Consider the following 17,155-nt stretch of genomic DNA (forward strand, 5'->3'; position numbering starts at 1 on the left):
CTAAATGCAAACTGCACCATCTAAGAACCTTCAGGGGATTTGAGGACATTCTTGGAGGAAGCTGATTTCATTAATATTTAAGAAGCAAACCACCTAGGACACAGGCCACCCTGACTCCACATGCAAGTCCATCCCTAGGGGTTGCAGAACAGGACAAATCGCCCGGGGCCTCTCCTCTTTCATGCAGGTGAAATCAGGTTAAAATGAACACCGAAGACAGCTTGGAGGGGGGAAAAGAAAGGTGAAAGAAAATGATCTGCAGCTGTAAGAATGTTTGTAAAAAGACAAAACTCCTGTTCTGTCCACTTTCCTCTGTGTTACTGGTGAGGACGTGAACAGGAACAGACTGTGGATGAACCAGTCTTGGTTAATTTGCTGAGCGCCAGCTGCAGAGGTCCCGCTCTGGCCTGTCCCTCCCTGTCTTGCTACTTGTATGTTAGGCCACCTGCCACGGAGGAAGGGGGAAGCCAGGTGAAGGAACTGGGATGTTTCCACTTAGGAGGAAGGAACTGCCCCCAAAGGGCCACTGAATCTAGCTGTGTCATTAAATATAAAATATGAACATAGTTTTTCTTTTTCTTTTCCCCCAAATCTTTACAAAAAAGGATACTGATGCCCAGAGAGTTAAGTTCACACAGGAGTGTCAGAGCCACTATAGACCCCAAGTGTCCTGTTTTGTAGCCCAGTTGTCCTTTCCATATGTAATAAGGCAATTAAACAAACAAACTCAGATCCTTATATTGAGGCTCCTAAGGCATGAATTCTTTCTGACAGTTGCCTTGGACTTTGGTCTTCTGTATAAAGGACTGTGTTTGAAGCAGTATGGTGGGTGATGAAGAACAGAAGCTGGGACTTTCACCAACCTCAGTCTGAATTCCAGATCCAAGTTCTTAACAGCTCTCCACACTAGAAAGAAAACAGTCCACCCTTAGCTCAACTACCTGACCACCTGACAGGGCTTATCCCAAATAATTACCATGTTGATTGTCAAGGCATTCAAATTTACCCATTTTATGATACCAAAATGAAATGGATTTAATGATTTGTTCCAGAGTCACTGAAAGAACATTTAAACTCAAGCCTTTGTCTTCTTTTCAGCTTCCCTCTGACAAAAAAGGGACAGTATAGTGTACTGATAGGTTGATCAATTCATACTTTCAACATACAGTTTTGATCTACTGTGTGCTAGATTGCTTTTGTAAGTTTGATGCCAACTTTGGTATTCCTTAATTTTAAGTCACTTTTGTATCTGTATGTTTTAATTGAGTCTCTTTGTAAATTTTACCTCAAATTTGTTTCTTTTTATAGAAACATGCTAGTTAAATATTGCTACACGATGACAAAATACAGCTGTAATAGGAAATTTCTGCGGAATTCAAAGTGCATGTGCTGGATTTCCAAATGGACGTTACCCTGCACATTTCCCTGGAAAGTAGGGTTGGGAGAGCCAAGAGTAATTGTGGGAGTCTTTAGAAAACACAAGTGAGTGCTTGTCACCCCCATGTTGTTGGACCTAGAGGTCACAACATCCAGAAGTTCATCTGGGCAGGAACTAGGCCGGACGCTGGAGCCATGAAGTGCGGAGCTGCGTGGCGCTCTGTGGTACTGGCTTCACCTTAAGCCCGTGGTACTCATCACAGACGAGGGAGCAGAACCTAAAAGCCAAATTGACGGTTCTTCAGCCTACATGATGCGCCTCCCTTCCTAACTACTGACCTTAAAATTAGTATCACACAACTTAGCATTTAATGAAAAATGGAGCATCCTGAATAAGTCCTCCCTGAACCAAACTGGTAGCTTCATGTGTTTTGGTGTTAACAACCCACTAAACCTTAAGCCTCTTGAGTGTGTGGATTCTTTGTTGTTCTTACCTAGCGTGAGCTGTGTATTAGGGTGCTGGGTGTAGAGTAGGTAAACCTTAAAAATATCTGATGACTAAAATGTCTTCCTTGGGACAAAGGGAATTGCTTGCATTGAGTTCTCCTTACTACACTCTGGAATACAAACTCCATGAATAGACAGATTTTTGCCTGTCTTTTTCATCACTAGATCCCCAGCTTCTAGCAAAGTGAATGGAACATAGTAAGAACTCAATAAAATATTTGTTGAATGGAAAAATAAATGAATGCATGTGCTATTTTTTATTGTCCTCTGAATGGTGGCAGAGAGGAAATGAGTAGCTGCCCACCTTCCTATAGTACATAAATGCAATAGGAAGTGACAGTAGCCACTGTCCCAAGTGGCAGTAGCCACTGCCCCAAGTGGCAGTCCCTTCCAATACCAAGCCTGGAATCGACTGTAAAGGACATGAAAAAATAACCCATTCAATCCTCTGCTATTTGAATCTACTTTAGAGCTAAAACACTCCCCTACAGATTATGGCACCTAAAAGTGAGAAAATTACTTACAGCAATGGCTCTCAAAGGAGGTCCCTGGAAATAGCAGCACCAGCATCACTGGGAACGTGTTAGAAATCAAAATTTCAGGTATTACAGCAGACCTACTGAATCAAAAATGCTGGAGGTGAGGCCAGCAATCTGGGTATTAACAACCCTCTGGGTGATTCTGATGCAGGCTGAAGTTTGAGAACCACTGACTTGAGGTCCACAGTTCTTGCTTCTGCACCTCCCCACCATGCCCAGAGTAAGGCTCCTTTCTATTTTATTTATTTTTATTTTCCTCTACCTACGTGGTCTAGATTTTCCACATCCCAGATTTTGCCCACCAAGTCCAGATCACCTTGTCTTGTCTTGTATGTCCCGGAAGCAGCTGTGTCCAGCTTTTTTCTGGGGGGGGGAGTAGGGTAACTGTCGTGAGGCGATTCTAGATACTAAGTTTTAGCAAACGTTCATAAGAATGCAGGAGCCATAGGGGCTTTGGAAGTCATAAGGTCTGAATCACTCATTTTACATATGAGGAAAATGAATCTCAAAGAGACTTAACTTAGCCGACACCAAATAGAGATACATTTAAAAGACTAGAACTCAGTCTGGCCACTCATAAACAAGCTTTTCCCACCATTACTGCAATATGCCCCACATAACCTTACATTTACACTTAAGATGTATATTTCCAGAACTTTGAACACCAACAAGAGTGCATGGAACCTTTTAATGCTACAGTGATTCTCACAGAAACTGCCTTATTCATTCCCATTTCCCAAGAAAGACAAAGCAATGTGAAAGGCCACATATGGGTGACCAGCCAAAGGACTGGTCTTGAAAAACAAATGACAAAAAGCAGGAAAAGTTTTTCTACCTCCTACTTCACAGCCCTGGGGGTAGATCCTGCTGCCCACGTGCCTCTGATAAGAGAATGTGAATTTTGGGGGCTGAAAAGGGGGTTAAAGAGATCATTCCCAACACTTTGAATTACAGCTTAGACAGCATGTTCCCTTATCTCTCTCAGGCTGGAGAGCCTTTATCTATGAGGGAGTCATTCTGAGCAAAGATTTTTGTCTTTGGCTGCTAGACACTCAAAAAGGGACTCCACGGTATTAGGCAGACAGACACTAGTTCTAGCTAGCCAAAGAAAACCCGAGGCACAATTGAAATGTTGCAGCAAAAGATCCATCCACTGAAAGGCAAAAGATAACAAGTTTAGAAAGAAGAAATTGCTTTCAGAATGAAAATTTTTGCCAAGGAAAAAAGGCAATATTTGAGTAAGTGAAGAGAGTGTGCTAGGCAGTTGTGCCCCAGAGCATTTCCTCTTGCTGTTTGGTGTAAATTAGGCCACCAAAGCACCTTAGAGGCCTTGAGGGTGAAGCTTGGAGGACAGGTCTTAAAAGGGCAATGCTCTAAAAAAAAAAAAAAAAAAAGGGCAATGCTAATGTGCTCACAGATCTGCTGGGGATCTGGAGCCCGGCACAGCCTTGGCCCTGCTGGCTCACTGCTCTCCTACCCCTACCATACCTGGCCGTATTGATTTCTCCAAGGGCTGCAAGAGGAGGTCACGCGCAGCCAGGCTGAAAACAGAATGGTTCCAGGAATCTTGCTGAGAAGTCCAAAAATATCTACCATCCCACAGGCAACTTTATCTGCCCAGTCTTTTTTAATCAGGTCATCCTACTACTAACAGTGACTGGTAATGTTCCTTGGGCAGTGAACGTAAACCTAAACTAATTCAGGATCAATGCACAGGTCATGTTGTACATTTTTATTAGCATTCTTACTTTGCATCAATTAGGCTTTATAGGCTCACCAAAATTTCTTTCAGACTTCAGGTCTTTGGGCTAATTTACAGGGCAGGCAAATACTCTGGAGCCTTACTTATGACTTTCCTATTACATGCAAGTTGCATAATCATGTTGTTAAGTGAAAAGTGATGTTGTAATGAAATCCTTCTAGGACTTCCAGGAATAAACTTTTTTGGATGGGGTCCAAGATGAAATCAGCTTACACTGAATTCAAGGCTTATAGGAATGAGATCAAGGCACCAGTGTGACTGTGTGTGCACTCAGGGCATAGGACATGCTCCCTTTGAGTTCTCTGTCTCCACAAATGACACCACTGTCTTCTTTAGACTACATTGAAAACCTTGGCATCCCCTTTGATTGCCTCTTCCCATCAATCACATACAACATTTCGCCGAGACCTATCATGTGTTTCCTTGAAATATTTCTTCCATTTATACCTTGTTGTCCATTCTATTTGCACTTTAATCCTGGGTCTCATCAGTTTAGTGCTTAGATTACTGTGGAAATCTCCCACCTGACCTTCCAGATTCCAATCTCTCCCTCCTTCATTCTGTCCTAAACTCAGTTTCCAATCTACATACACAGGAAAAAAAAATTTTTGCCTATTTTCCAGAGCAAAATCCAACAAGGTTTGTATTCCATATCTTAACTGTATTTCTTATTCATCACCCAACATACAATAGATATCATTTAAAAAGAGCAAAGTGAAAAGTAATTGTGTTAGGAAAGAATAGGATAGTTCATATGAAAATGCTTAATGTATTCAGAAACATTAAATCAATGTAAAGAATTAAAGAAAAAAATCTCTCAGGAACACTTGGGAAACATTTGTAACATGGCTTACACAAAATTTTGTGGTTCACTGCTCATAAAACAACAACAAATGCTCTGGAGTTTGGATCAAGGTGGTGCTCTGAGAACACAAGGCTGTGTCTATTTCTGCCCTAAATCCTTAAAAGTGACAGAAAAGAATTTTAAAATTCTGAAAACAAAGAAAAACAAAACATGATGAGGAATCCCTGAAAGAAAACAGACGAGAAAGAAATAATGGAGAAAACCACGGCCTAGAATGCATTTCAAAGAGAACAGCTCTGAGAATGGAAAGGGTCAAAGGCACCTTGAGCTTAGAAGCTTCAGGGACAGGGAACAGGAAGTGTTCCTGTAGCAACTGCTATGGTGGTGGGCTTGGGCTCTGCTTTTGGAACAGCCAGATGTGCGGTGTCCCCTCTCTAACTTCTGCCTGGGCCAAGTAGTGGCTGCAGAAGTCTTTGTACCTGGGCTAATGCCTGGGATGTTTGGGTTTGAAAGGTTTGGTAGTCATGCTGATGGCTACAGATACACAAGGGGGGTGAGGACATTATGCCATTCAAATACCAAGTAAAAAAATGAAATAAATGAAATGGTGCAAATAGTACATTTACACATGATGATTTTCTTATTTACTTTTTCAGCATAATGACTATATTTTTTATATTCCCCTAAACAGTTAGAAAAACTGCTTATTTTTAATAAGTTATGAGTATAATTTTGAAAGCATATATATTTTTATCAATAGAAATGCACTGTCATACTATATCAGAAAATAATGAACCAAGTGGAATTCTTTGTATAAAGCCTCCATTTACAATGAATTCACTTGGAAATTATAAGTTTGGTGAAATGTCTATATTTTGGACAAGAATTAAAACCCCCTGAGGATAGTCAAATTATCCATGCATGAGGCATGTAAATTTTTCCAGTAGTTGGTAGGTTGATAGATGATGGGGCATATTGGTACGGAAAACAGACTGTCACTGAAATATTTCCAAGGACATAGGTCAGATAGCAGGGAAGCCAGCTAAGTGTGAGCACCTTATTATTAGTACCTAGTTCATTATGCAAGAAAGGAAGCTGTAACTCTCTCTGAGGCATGAAGGAGAGTACAGTGAGGCTCCCAGGGAAGGTTCAGTCCTTCTGAGGCACAACACCAGGACGTGGAGTTCTCTTACTCAAGGCAGGATTATTGGGAGAATGGAGATATATGACTGTCGCAATTTTAAGAATGGACTTTTAAACAGCTGTCAATGTCCTAGAAAAATTGGCTACCTGGACCATGCTATATCTTTTCACACATTTATAAATCTGTTACCAATCATAGGCCAGGAGAAGGTAAACATTATTCATTGATGCATCAACTTTTATTACCTAATTCCTTGTACCAGGTCCTGTGCTACATTCTGGGAACAGAGCAGGGAATCTGACAAACAGGGTTTATAATCTGTTAAAGATGATAGACATAAAACTACTCATTGCACAATTATTTGTTTATAATTGTGACATATATAACAAGGAAGAGTCAGGTAAGAGCATGTTATGTTAAAAAATCAAGAGACAACCAGTGTAGCTCATTTCATCTGACAAAGAGAAAGGTGACACCAGAGTAGGTTTTCTAAGGTAATCAGGAGGCTGGATTATTTAGGGCATTAGAAGACATATTAAATATCTTAATATTGATTCTAAGAGCCATTCAAAGCTTTAGTCAGGGGATAATATGATTTTATTTGCAATTGTAAAAGATTACATTGGCTTCTGGGTGAAAATAGATTCAAGGAGGAAGGAATGGACCCTAGGGGACCAGTTAGAAGGCTGTGGTAGCGTCCAGGTGAAAGTGGTTGTGGCGAGGTGCAGAATGATAGTAGTAGAGACAGATAAAAGTGAAAAATGTAAGAAAGAGTAAGAGTTAAAATCAAACTGATTGGGTGATAGATTAAATGTGTAGAGTGAATGAGAGAGGGGACGATTTCCTGGTCTCCCTTTGTTGGCAGTGCCACTCACTGAGGTAGATTACATTGGAAAAAAAAGAGAGATTTGAGTTCAGTTTTGCATGTGCTGTATGAGAGATACCCATAAAACACCCAAGTAGAGAGACTGAGGTGGATTAATGGGTGTTGAATACACAGTCTTGGAAGTCAGAAAAGAGGTCTGTGCTGAAATTGTCTCTTTCCAAATGGTTGAAGACTTGTGCACAGATGAGTTTGCTTACAGAGAATATTAGGAGGAAGGGGAAGGGAAAAGGAAAGAGAAGGAAGAAGGGAAAGGGGAAGGGAAAGGGGAAGAAGAAAGGGAAGAGGGAAGAAGAGGAAGAGGAAGAAGCAGAAGAAGGAGAAGGAGAAGGAGAGGGAGAGGGAGAGGGAGAGGAAGAAGAGGAGGATGGGGGGGCAGTGGTGGTGGTGGGATGAAGTGGGAGATTGGGATTGACATATACAGACTAATATGTACAAAATAGATAACTAATAAGAATCTGCTCTAAAAAAATAAATAAAATTTTTAAAAAAAGAAGAAGAGGAGGCGGAGGAGGATGGTGGTGTGGTCTAGGACAAAGCATTATGGAACTCTTAACATCTCAAGTTTGAGAGGAATATGGTAAGACAAAGAGTCTGAGAAATGGTAGCCAGAGAAATGAGAGAGAAACTATGAGAGTGCAGTGCCACTGAATCAAGGGGAAGTGAATATTTCAAGAAGTGACTATAATTAATGTCAAATGGTGATGAACAGTTGAAGAAGATAAAGACTTTATTCCATTATCAGTTATTCCTATCCAAGATGGTTCATATGCATGACCAGCAAGCTGGTGCTAGCTTTCAGCTGGAAACTCAGAATTATCACCAGGAATCCTCAGTTCTTTCCCATGTGAACCACTCCATGGGGACTGTTTGGGCTTCCTCACACCATGGCGACCAGCTCCATCAGCAAGTATTCCAAGATACAGGAAGTCTTTTACAGTCTGAGCCCAGAAAATGGTACAACATCATCCCTACTATAATCTATTCGTCAAGCAGTCATGTTGTTCACCAAGATTCAAGGGTATGAGACACAGACCACACTTCTTGAAGGAGGACTGTCAGAGAAATCATGACATCTTTAATATACCACAGACCTCAATATTTGACATGTATAATCCTAATCATGGTAACATGTTTTGTAAGCAGAAAAGATTGGAAATAACCTAAACATTCATCATTGGGATGAAATAAATTAATTTAAATTATCTTAAGTAAATTAATTTAAATTTATAAAATTAAATACTATGCATCCATTAAAAAGCAATGGGGATACTTTTAATACAACATTATAAAAATATTACCATGAGATATTTTGAATAAAAAAAACAAAGGTTAGTATGTGTATAATATGTTACCATCTCTGTAAAGGGAGGGAAATAAAATGCATTTGTATTTACTTGTATTTGCACAAAACACTTCTGGAATAAGCATTCTCGTTGGGGTGATATCATCCCTGAAGGGGTAAAAATTGGTTCTTGTGTGGGAGGAATCAACGTTTTAATATATAAGGCACGATTATACATATAGTGCAAAAAAGGATATACAATATACCTGTGTATTCAAACTAAAGGGGGAACCAATAATCAGGAAAAAATGTCTTCAAAGGCTCCTTAGGAGAGTGGTGGTGAAAAAAAGGTTGAGAAACACTTTTCTAGAAGTATGCAAAGAAATGAGTCCATATGGTTGCCTGAGAGAGCCGAAACGAGCTACTGGGAGAAGGAAGTGATGAGAATAAGACTGTTCAGTGTATGTTCTTTCATATTTTTGGTATTAGAACCATGGGAAGATAGTATCTATCAAAATTTAAATTAAAAAATGAAATTTAAAAAGAAGGTTATCCATTTTATTTAATCATATAGTATTACTAAATAGAAGCTCTTTCAGCATATATTACAGTGTATATAAATCTTACACTTTTAAAGGGCTAGTCTGGTCAAGTAATTAACAATTTCACTCATTTATCTTGACTATTTGAAAGGTAAGCTGGTAAAGTGACATTTTATGCAAAGCATTAAAAGTCAATTATTACTATATATTCAAGGTAAACAGTTTTGAAATACAGGTTGTGTGGGTACCTGCTTCATTCTGAAGGGATAGAGAGCATATTCCTCTCCCAGGGGTGGGAAGGATCACTGGAGTTCTCTCATGCTAAAGTGTTCCCTCCTTCACACTCCAGGATAGGAGAAGCAGCTATAAGATTCAGAAAAGTAGATGCAATGTGAACAATAAAAGTCCTTAGCAACATCCAAATTCATAAAAAAATTTTTTTTACATGTACCAGTATGCCCCAACTTACACTGCAGAAGAATGTAGCCATGCTAGACGCTTGGCAATCTTCTTCTAGTTGGGCACACACATATGGAAAACTGGCCAAGTAGATATGTCCTTGCTGTAATCTCTGCTCCTCTAACATTGAAAATCCACAGTAGGGTTGTAGCTCTTTGACTGCTGAAGTCACCAGAAGAGCAACATTAGACTTGACCCTGGTATGTGAATGACATCATGTAGCACTGGGAGCTGGACCACATCCCAAGGAGGGAATCAGTCTCGCCCAGTGTTGCAAGCAGCAGCCAGTGGCACAGGCCTCATGGTGCCACGTTGCCACTACAACCAATACAGGGCAGCCTGAAAGGATAAGGAGGAGACTTGGAAGCAGTAAACAGTTATGGCTTAGCCTAATACTGGCCTTGCAAGACAGTGGCTATTTCATCGTCAGAGTTCCTATCTCCCTCCAATGATCCCAACTGATATTGATGAAGCTGACTTAATTGCACAGAAATTCCACAGACAGTCTGTGGATACAAAGCACTGAAAATAATTTTGAAAGTCCACTTAGATCATCCATCATTTCCCAAATTCACTCCCAGGTCATATCAAGTGCAACTCTGGTCACAACTGCCATTTAAAAAAGAATGTGAACACATGTGGTGTAGCCTAAACCATAAATTCTGCTCAACAATGCATAAAAGCTAATGCCAAAAATCACCAGGGGATAGTAGCCACTCCCTGCAAACTTTGGATGAACTCCATTGCCTTGAAATGTAGCTCCTTTGCGTGTTTCTCTATGGACACTCAGATAGGAGTTGTTAGAAAGAGAATGGTGGTTAATTCTCATTAAACTACTATCTTAGCTCTGGTTGCCATAACAAAATACCATATACTGGGTGGCTTAAAGAACAAAAATTTATCTCCTCCCAGTCTGGAGACTGGAAGTCTGAGACCATTATACCAACATGGTCAAGTTCTGGTGAGAACTCTCTTCCTGGCTGGCAAATGGCTATCTTCTTGCTATATGCTCACATGGCCTTTTCTCAGTGCATGCATGGAGAGACAGAGAGAAAGAGAGAGAGAGAATCTTTCTCTTCTTATAAGTCCACCAATTCTATTGGATTAGGACCCCACCCTTATGACCTCATTTAACCTTAAATACCTCCTAAAAGTCCTATCTTCAAATACAGTCACATTATGGGTTAAGGCTTCAACATATGAATTTAGGGGGAAGAGGGGATCACAATTCAGTCCACAGCATCTATAAACAGAGATGAGAAATATTTAAATATTCACAAGAAAAATTTAGGTTGACTATTAGAGAGGTTAAGAATTACATAAGGAGAGCTTGAGAAATGGAGCCATCTATTCAGAAAACAAAACAGAAGAAAATATGGTACCATTATCTGATACTTTATGCCCCTCTAATGATAAAGATGCATCTTGGCCCTACGGCAAAGGCTTTTTTCTTTAAATTGAGGCAAAATTCACATAACAAAATTCTCTACTTAAACCACTTCAAAGTGTAAAATTCAGGGACTTCCAGTATGTTTACAGTGTTGTGCAACAATCACTTCTATCTAATTCCAGAACATTTTTATCACTCAGAAAAGAAACCCCGTACCTGTTAAGTAGTCACTCTCTATTGCCCCTAACCCAAGTCCCTGGCATTGGTCTTTTAAAGTTCAGGAAAAAAAAGTTACAAAGGTGCACTTATTCTTTCCACTGAGGGAAAAAAATGGCACTATTTTAAAAGGTACTGGTACCACTAACTCAGAGAGAGTTTAACATAGAGAACTGAGTCTTTGTCTTATTTTGTTGTGGAAAGGACAACTTCATAGAAACATGGAGTCAGAGATCATGCAGCAGATCTCTGTTTCCAGGGTATCTCTAAATGCATAATACCAAACAGCTAAAAAAAATTATGGATATCATGTCCTCATATACCCTCCTCAACAAAGAAACAGATTTTTGTTGAAATACATTTAAGAAATTCTAAATTAAATTGTTGACAGATTTCTTTGGCAAGCAAAGAGGATGGATAGAGCACCAACAGGGAAGTTTTGTTTTTTATCTTAATTATCAGTGTAGAATACCAGTTGCAACCTGGTGGCTTTTCATAACAAATGGACCAAAATCTCAGATTTTATTTTCCAAAGAAACTGAACCAATAATGTAATATCTGTAAATTTTACACAAAATGTATACATTTCTAGCTTCACTCAAAAAAATACTAGGTTAAGTGGCACCTCTGGGCCCTTACAGCTGAGGTGAGAGACAATTGCTGGTTTTGAAAGAATCATGCACAACTGAGTTTACTAGAGCCCGCATCTAGTCCACTTCCATCATGTGTTAGCTGCTTGGTCCCTGATGGCGCTTGAATTTGCTTCTCCTATTGTACAACAGCCTCTGCAGAGAGATTAAACAGGCGTATTCTTTTAATCATACTTCAAGCACAAAGCCATCTAAATGGCAGGCAAACCTGAAGCATCATCCAACTTTTTATCACAATCTTGAATTTTCCATACTCAAAATGAATGATAGTTGCTTTCCCTATAGATCTAGCAACTTGAGTGAAAAGTACAGTTTTTGAGTGGCAGACCAATGACTAAACCGGACTATTTTGAAAGGTACACAAAAATTTCTGCTTATGTGGCAAACAGTCACTGCACATTGGGTCTCATCATAGGTACATACAATTCACTTACAATCTAATAAGAAATATGTAGGAGCCATGAGGTGGGAATAATTTGAGCAATAGCAAATAGTTTACAAAATTAAGTCTATTTGCATATGTATCTCTCTCACGTAGATACAATTACAGATAAGGAGGTATAGTTATAGAATTTCCATACTCATACTAGTTAAGGAGGAGAGACAATTTACCAACATCAGAGGAAGCAATTGTGAAGCACAGAGGTTTACCCAAAATTACCCATTTGCTCAAAGAACAGTAATTAGAATTTCCTTAAATTCCATTTGTTAACATGCAGCTTGAAACTATACTGAAGTTATTTCAAACATATATATTTCTACCATTTAAATATGAAATCAAGGACTTTTCCAAAATTATTTTGTTTACATTTCATTTCTCCTCTAAAAGCCAGTAGTATAATTGCTCTTAAATTAATCAGTGTTAATCAAGTTTTAACTAAATGTCCCAAGTTTTATGAGCAGTTGCATGCTGTCCTGTACTTGTTTTATAGTCATACTGTTCTTGGTGTTAAATAGTGTAATACATGTGATTCAGTACAATGTCATGGCTAAAAGCTCAGGTTTTAAAGTCAGAGAGACCTGGGTTAAAATGCTCATATGGAAAGGACGAACAAATGGAGTCATGAGGATTCTTCTTAAGAGGAACAACGGATTTGTTTGGAAGGGATACGCTTTGAGAAATGCTAAGGAAGAAAGAGTGAGACCCTGAGAGTATGCTCAAGAACAAGAGAAGTAGGAGATAAGGAGAAGAACTTGTTTCTTTCCTAATAGAGTAAGTAAAAATAGGAAGAACCAGCCTAAAGTTGACCAAATGCAAGACGTGTTTTCTGGGAGTGAATTTCTTAATAGAGAAATATGTATGTGCAGCCAAGTTGATACAGGGCAAAAAAGACAGAACACATTAGAATGTCTATGATTTAAACTTCTTCAGCATAGACTCTGCAATATTGTGTATAAGCCAATTATTGGCTTGGCTAAAAAGTTCGTTCGGGTTTTTCTTTCATCTTACAGAAAAATCCGAATGAACTTTTTGGCCAATCCAATAGTTCAAAACTCTAGAGGCAGACTATTGACCTTAATGCACCATGAAGGAGTGGTCAGCCAGCTTGTTCCTACAGCTCTCCGTATCTCCCCCAACATCTGAGGGTTTTTAGCCTGACACGGATAATTAGCACATCAAAAATGGATTTTGTTTGGTGAAATTAAAGGCTTAATTAGCGTGATGCATTTTTGAAAATGGATTTCATTGGTGAAATTAAAGGTCTTCATTATATGTGGGTTGGTTGAAATATTTCATAAACAAGTACTGTCGGTTCAGTTGTGTCCCCCAAAAAGACATGTTGATTTCCTAACCCCCAGTACCTCAGAATGTGGCCTTATTTGGAAATAGGGCTGCTGCAAATTTAATTAGCTAAGATAAAGTCATGCTGGTAAGGTGGGTCATTTTCAGAATGACTGGTGTCCTTATGTCAAATAAGGAGAGAGATATACACAGGAAGATTGCCATGTGGAGATGGGGGCAGAGATTGGAATTACACAGCTGCAGGCCAAGGAATGCCAAGGACTGAAAACCAGAAGCTAGGAAGAGGCAAGGAAGGATTCTACCCAGAGCCTCACAGAGAGCATGGTCCTGATGACATCTTGATTCTCGACTTCTAGTCTCCAGAACTATGACAGAATAAAGTTTTCTTGATTTAAGACATCTAGTTTGTGGTCATTTATCAGTTTGAAACTAACACAACAAGATACAAGATTTTGGAGAGGATCATACCCTGCACCCTTAGGGATGGCATTCATAATCGTCAGAGTTCTCCAAAAAAAAAAAAAACTGATAGGTCGTGTGTATGTGTGTGTGTGTGTATAAAGGAATTTATTAAGAGGAATAGGCTCGTATGATTGTGGAGGTGGCAAGTCCCAGAATCTGCAAGGTGAGTCAGCAAGTTGGAGGCCCAAGAGAACCGATGTATAGTTCCAGTCCAAAGGCCAGCTGGCTTGAGACACAGGAAAAACCAATGTTTACATTCTAGTCCAGAGGCAGGAAAAAAATTGATTTCAGCTTTAAAGGTGGTCAGGCTGGAAAAATTTTCTCTTACTCACGGGAGAGTCAACCTATCCAGGCTTTCAGATGATTGGATGACTGACAATGACTCCACATTGTGGAGGGGAATCTTCTTTATTCAATCTACCAATTTAAATGTTAATTTAAATGTTAATCTCATCCAAAAACAGCCTCATAGAAACACCCAGAATAAGGTTTGACCAAATAGCTGGGCCCCTCGTGGCCCAGTCGAGTTGACAGATAAAATTAACATCACAGCATCCACGCTTGATCTCGTGGAAATCATGTGATCTATCATTAGTTTAGGTGTATTGATAGTTGCTTGTGCCACCTCTAAGGGTAACAGAATCTTGTCCCTGGAATGTAGTTACATCTGCCTGAGTGAATCTTTTGTATAACGTGAGGTTGGAGTATCTAAAGGATAAAATATTGGAACTTGCTAATTTATGAACTGTGTTGGCTCTGCACCCTAATGAATATTTGTTTAATAAATGTTTGTATTTGTGGCAGAATTTGAGGTGAGACTTGCTTTAATTTATATCCTGATGGCAAGTTTCGAGAGTAAGTAGTTAAACCTCACAATTCTCAAATTTCTTATGTTTTACTTTAGCTATCGAAAAGAATGTAAGAGTCATACTTGACCAAATCTCTGGGAAGGGCTTTAGATTTTCACAGACTGAGAAACTGTCAGCATTCCAGCCATTTTTACTTGGATCAGAGGCATAAGGCATTCCCAGTTGATACCTAGGTCATATCACTTATGTAATTGCAATCTGACATTGGGCTATTAGCCTTTCCAAATCTTGGTTTAGTCACCTGTAAACTGGGGAAAACAAAGTACCTACCTCAAAATTAGATATCATAATTCAGGTAACATATTTATCATAAGACCTGACACATTTTAAGCACTCATTAAAAGTTGTCCTTATTATTTTTAATCTTAAATGATGTTTGACAGGCCAGAAAAATAACCGAGGAGAGCAAATGGGAGTGATAATAAAAGGAACAGAGGGAACAAGGAATGCATTAATTTTCTATCAGTACTGTAACAAATTACCACAAATTTAGAGGCTAAAACAGACACAAATTTATTATCCTACAGTCATGTAGGTCTGAAGTCTAGTAGGCTCTCACTAGGGGATAATCTGTTTTCTGCTCATTCAACTTGGAAGAATTCAGTTCTTTTCAATTATAGAATCAAGGTCCCCAATTTCTTGCTGGCTGTTTACTGAGGGCTGGTCACAGCTTCTGGAGGCCACCTGCATTTCTTGGTTTGTGGCCTCCTTCCTCCATCTTCAAAGCCAGCAATGGCTGATCAAGTCCTTCTCACGTCTCATCTCCTAACCCATTCTTCTGACTTCTTCTTCCATTTTTAAAGATTTGTGTGATTAGACTGGACCCGTCCACATAATCCAAGATAATCTCCCCATCTCAAGGTCCTTAACCTTAACCACATCTGCAAAGTCCTTTTCCTGATATAAGGTAACATATTCACAGATTATAGGGATTAGGATGTGAACATCTTCGAGGGGACCATTACATTGCCTACCACAAGGAATGAGAGAGAGAGGGCAGGTGGAGTCCTAGTAACTCCATGAAATCTCCTCACATCTTCCCCTGATCTAGACATCTTCTCCCCACTCCCATCCCATCCATGCCCAACTTTCTCTCCACAAACCCAGACAGTCAAAGTGTCTCAGGTGGAGACAAAGACACAGTGTTAAGACAGGACCACATTGTTTGGGCTGGTGATTTTTGTTCTGAGTGGTGGTATAATCTCATCTCTTCAGGAATTGGGGGCCTAGATATTGATGAGGAGAGTTAGATGTAAAAAGAAAATAATCCACATGTACCAGAGCCCAGTCCCTATGGGGCATCTGAGGTGTCATAAAATCCTAAGATAGGACATGTTCATTTGCAGATACAGGTGAAAATATAAGCCACGTTTTAAAGCTCTCCTTATACTGTTCTCCTTATTAGCCAAAATGCTATAGCAAGTCACCTGTATTAACACTACATGTGTGCTCTATGGTAAGACTGAGAGCCAAATGTGGAAGAAAGTGAAAAAGAATCATTTCGCAAGTCCAAGATAAGAACATGTAAAATCCTTCACTGATTGAGATCTATGGGTTTTGATTCTTAGGTGAATGTTCCTTTATCCAATGCTTTGATCCTAAGAAGCAGGGTTTTTCCATTATAGTTCTTTCATGATTTGTGGAGTTCAAGCAAGGTTGGCCCTGTCTAGGGAGAAAGTTTTGTGGTTTAACAGGCTTTATTTAGATTAGTTTGTTTGCAGCTGCTAATGTAGGGGGCCTAATATTTTTTACTACAAATCAGAGAGGCAGGTAGCATAAACTTTTGCAGGATGTCTTCTGAGAATTGCATGGAACTGTGGGCTGAGTGGGAGAGACACTTCTCCCTCCACTCTGAGTTACTTATGAAGTAGGCTACCTAGTACCTTATGACCCATTTTAGGCCTATCTCAGTGTAGCCTTGCTTCTGGTCATTTGTCACAGAGCAGAGTGCCTGAAAGACCCTACTGTTTCTACACTCTCCACTAATAAAATGATTTAAATAGGATGATTCAGATGGCTTTGGAACATGAGCTCTAAAACCATAATGTCCTTCTATCCTTGGGTTGACTAGAATGTCTGAAATCACATTACTAAAGAGTTGTTCTTTGGACTCCAAACTGTTAAAATGCAAATACAGGTAAAGAGAAACAAACTTTACCAGCCACTCACCTCTTGAACAAGAGAATATTTTATCAGAACCTTTCCAAAGAATAGATTTTTACAAGGAGATTTATGGAGAATGAGTTAAAATGGGAGTAAGCTTTCCAGAACAGTAAAATCGGAAGAACCAAAGACAAGGTGCACCTACCTCAAAATTTTGCCAAGGGATAATATTTTCCTCATTTTGTGACTTTCTTTGCTAAAAGTTCTTAGAATTTTCTCTTCCTAAACTTCCCCTTAACTATTCAATTTTAAAATAGTACTATTCCTAAAAACATCTTTTAATAATAGGCCTTATGAGATGAATAGAAAAAGAGATAGAAAATGCTTTCCACTAGATCTGGAGCTGTCATTAAAAAAC

This window comes from Balaenoptera physalus (assembly GCF_965194825.1).
Source record: "Balaenoptera physalus genome assembly, chromosome: 3".
NCBI classification, from domain to species: Eukaryota; Metazoa; Chordata; class Mammalia; order Artiodactyla; family Balaenopteridae; genus Balaenoptera; species Balaenoptera physalus.